At 53.6% G+C, this 3,508-nt stretch overlaps 1 long non-coding RNA gene across 2 annotated transcripts in view; it reads right to left on the bottom strand.

Moving 5' to 3' along the window:
- Nucleotides 1–1,331: 1,331 nt before the first annotated feature.
- The window catches only part of LOC106695230, a 9,897-nt gene continuing 7,720 nt past the window's right edge, over nucleotides 1,332–3,508 (bottom strand). Inside the window, exon 3 of one of the 2 annotated variants that reach the window (XR_002827239.1) lies at nucleotides 1,332–2,304. This is a non-coding gene — a long non-coding RNA (uncharacterized LOC106695230). Of the gene's footprint in view, nucleotides 2,305–2,525; nucleotides 2,858–3,508 lie in introns of those variants that run through there. The other variant, XR_002827240.1, reaches the window with a different exon arrangement.

The following is a 3,508-nucleotide window of genomic DNA, read 5'->3' as shown; positions in this document are numbered from 1 at the left end:
GCACAATCTTTTTCTCCTGCTACTAACACGTTCCCATTACAAAAAATGGCTCCCCCACGCTCAGGCCAAGCTCCCCGGGCTGGGCCCAGGGATGAAGCTGGCAGCCACATAATTCAAGAGTAACTCACCTTTTTTCCTTAAATATGTATTTTCATATTTTCTTAATCCTCAACAGGAGTGAGAATATTTTTCCCATTGATTTTTAGGGAGTGGAAGGGAGGAGTGAGGAAGGGGAGAAGAGAGAGAAAGAAGCAGGAGGGAAACATCGACATGACAGAGACACATCTACTGGTTGCCTCCCACAGGTGCCCTCACTGGGGATGGGATCAGACCTGCAACCCAGGTAAGTACCCTTGTCTGTGAATCAAACCTGCAAGCCTCTGGTGCATAGGACTGTTAGGTTAGGTGGTTCAGGAGGCGGCGCAAGAAATAGAGAGTCCAGTGAATCAGAAAAGAAAGGAAAGGAAAAGGTTTATTTCTGCGTCCCCGGGAGACCCACGTACCCCCAAAGACAGGGCACGTGGATTCACGCCAACAGGGAGGGGGTGCTTTTTTTATACTGCAGTTGGGTGAGGGGCGGGGACATGAGCTGAGGTATTCAGTTGAGGAAGTTTCAGCTGCAGGGGGGTCAGCAAGGTATTCAGGAATGAGTCAGCATCTGTGTGGGGGTATGTGGATTCAGGGAGAAGAAGCCGTATCTGTGTCTGGCACGTTGATCTGTGAGAAATTCCAGAGGAAGTCCATTGTCTCATCACATGTCTGCATGTATCCGATCCTGGGCTCTCTCCGACCTAACATCCCGGCCTTTTGGTGATAAGGGATGGCGACTCTTTCTGACTGCTTCCAGCTGAACATGGACGACGAGGGGGGGTGGTGGTTAAAGGTCAGGGTTAGGCAGAGGCAGGTCGGAGGGGAGCCGAGTGTAGGGATGGAGCAGGAGCTGATTCACAGGCACCAGTGACATCTCCGTGATCCGGGAGCAGATGAACTTGAGGAGGCAGGGGGCTAGGAGAAAAAAGACACAGATGAGAATCAGGGGCCCTATCATGGGTAGGACCCAGGTAGCTAAGGGGCTTTGGAACCAGCTGGAAGGAGAGTTGTCCTGGAAGTGTCGTGCATGTAGTTCTTCACTCAGCTTAGTCAGGGTCTGTATGTTTTGCTCCACTACTCCAGACTCGATGTCGTTAACAGCATTCTTCCTGAAGGAATATGCAGGTTCCTCCTCTTTCTGCAGTCAGAAGGTCTAAGGCGCACTGGTTCTGCAGGGCTACTTGGGCTATTGATGTTATCTGTCGCTGTAGGGAAGCTAAAGAAGGAGTAGTGGACTCGAGGGCTAACTGGAGCTTGTCATTAAAGTCCTGAGCAGTGACCAGACTGTTCCAGAGGGCCCCCCCATGAGGCCTACTGAGGCAGTGATACTCACCCCTAACATGACAGGGAGGAAGACAGCCTGGCAGGTCCGGGGGTGGGATGGAGGGAGCAGCCAGGCGAGCTCCAACTCTCCATACAAGGTTAGTTCGGAACTACCGTGACCACGAAGCAAGGCCCGGGGTCAGAGGAGTTCATGCAGTTGCTTAAGGTGCCGTTGCACCAAAAGAAGGTACCTGGGCTGGCCTTGGTGAGGCTGGATGCGGTGTGGTTTCAGGTACAGTTCTAAATGACCTGTCCCCCAGTTACCGGATTACTGATCTGGTAGCATATCCATGGGGGCAGGGTGGGCTCTGGAGTTTCGGGTTCCCAAAGGGGAATGCCAGCCACGGGAGGCTGACATTCACCTTTCCCTTGGGTTCTTGGAGAAGTCATGAGTGGGACGGCAGCCAGCAAAGACCTGTCTGGGTTTTGCTGCCGGGTGACTTGTTTGCCATTCTGATAGTAGGTTTCACGGACCTTGAACCTCCACACAAGAGGGTGGGTGTGTGTGTAGGTTGCTCAGGGCCTGGAGGAGAAGGAGGAGGGGAGGGCGGTTAAGGCAGACGTTAGTGGGGCCCAATACATCACATTTATAGAAGTGTTGCTGCTCCGGGGTCCTCTTGAGTCTGGAGAGGCGGTGCCAGGACAGGTCTCTGGAGAGGCGGTGCCAGGACAGGTCGTCAAGCTGGGGTCACCAAGCAGCTTGGCCACAGTGGGGGCTGTGAGGATTACAGTGTGAAGTCCCGTCCACCTAGGCTCCAAGGCTTGTGGATGTAGGTTCTTAAGGAGGACCGAGTCACCAGGGTGAAGGGCTGGTCCTGGGAGTCCTGGGAGTCCTGGTCGGTCGGCTCTGGCTTGGGCAGAAACCTGTTCTCGTGTTCTCGGAGCAATTGCCTGATTAAAGACAGATATGGGAGATACGTACCCAGGGGAGGGGGATCAGTAAGGAGACAGTGGTTGAGCAAGAAGGGTCAAAAGGGCTCAGGAAAGTGGGGCTCCTTGGTGTAGCCCGGACTTCTGGTCAAGGCCATGGGCAGGAGGTCCGGTCAGGAGCTGTGAATTTCTAGAGAGAGTTTAGTTAGATGGTCCAATAGGTTGGAATTGAATGGCTATGATGAGGGTTCGAGCCAGTGACAGACGAATCCAGCAGGATGTAGAGGAGGGATTGATGTTTGAGAGTAGATGGAAAGTTGTGTTGATGAGTGTGGGCATAGGAGTAGGTCCAGGGTTCGTAAATAGAGAGTGACACTAGAGGATTTCCCATCCCAGACAGTAGAATTGATGACTCCCTCATCATTCCGTATCTGTTTCCCCTGAAAATATGAAAAACCTGAGCAAAATTGGAGGATCGCTTGCCAGGTAAGAGCCTGTGAGGAATGATGGGTCATCCAGTCCTGGATGATGTCGCCGAATCTTCTTCGGGGATGGTGGGAGGCACTCGGTGAGCCTGAGAGAGGTAGGTATTGCAGTGAAAGTGGGAGGAAATGTTAGAATATGCTGTTATCCAAGGGAAAATGGAAGGAGCAGTGGAAGCCAGGGACCTGGAGGCTGGAGAAAAGGCGGGGAGGGAGGGAGCAGGTCACGCAGCCTGTTCCCAGGCCTCTAGCCGCTTGGATTTTAAAACTGCCGAATTTTTTCCTTTGGGAAGGGTGGAGGGGGACTGGTCGATATCAGAGCAGTTTTCAGTTCAGAGGAGGGGACAGTGTGGAGGAGATAAAGAGATAAGGCGGAGACTGAGCTAGGGGGAGACTGAGCTAGGCGACTATGGTCTGGGACAACTGGGCCCCATGACGGACGCATGGCAGTGGTGTCCCTGTAAAGGGAGGGGGCCAGGAGTGGAAGGAGCAGGGAAGCTGGAGTGGGGAGGCTGAAGGGCAGAGTGGCCGCTAGGATGGTGAGGATATCTCGTCCTAACAGGGGCACGGGGCATGAAGGCATGACTAAGAATGAGTGGGTTATAGGGCTATGATGGAGGCAAGGAAGGGGTCCGGTGGCCAGAGGGCAGGTGGATTTGCCGTCAATACCCATGTCCGAGATCTTGGAAGGATAAAGGGGCCCTAAAAAGGAGGGCAGGACAGAAAAGGCAGCCCCCGTATCG

This window comes from Myotis lucifugus, unplaced genomic scaffold, assembly GCF_000147115.1.
Source record: "Myotis lucifugus unplaced genomic scaffold, Myoluc2.0 scaffold_965, whole genome shotgun sequence".
Classification (NCBI taxonomy): Eukaryota; Metazoa; Chordata; class Mammalia; order Chiroptera; family Vespertilionidae; genus Myotis; species Myotis lucifugus.
Note: the sequence above shows the minus strand (reverse complement) of the source record. Positions and strands in the feature narration are given on the sequence as shown.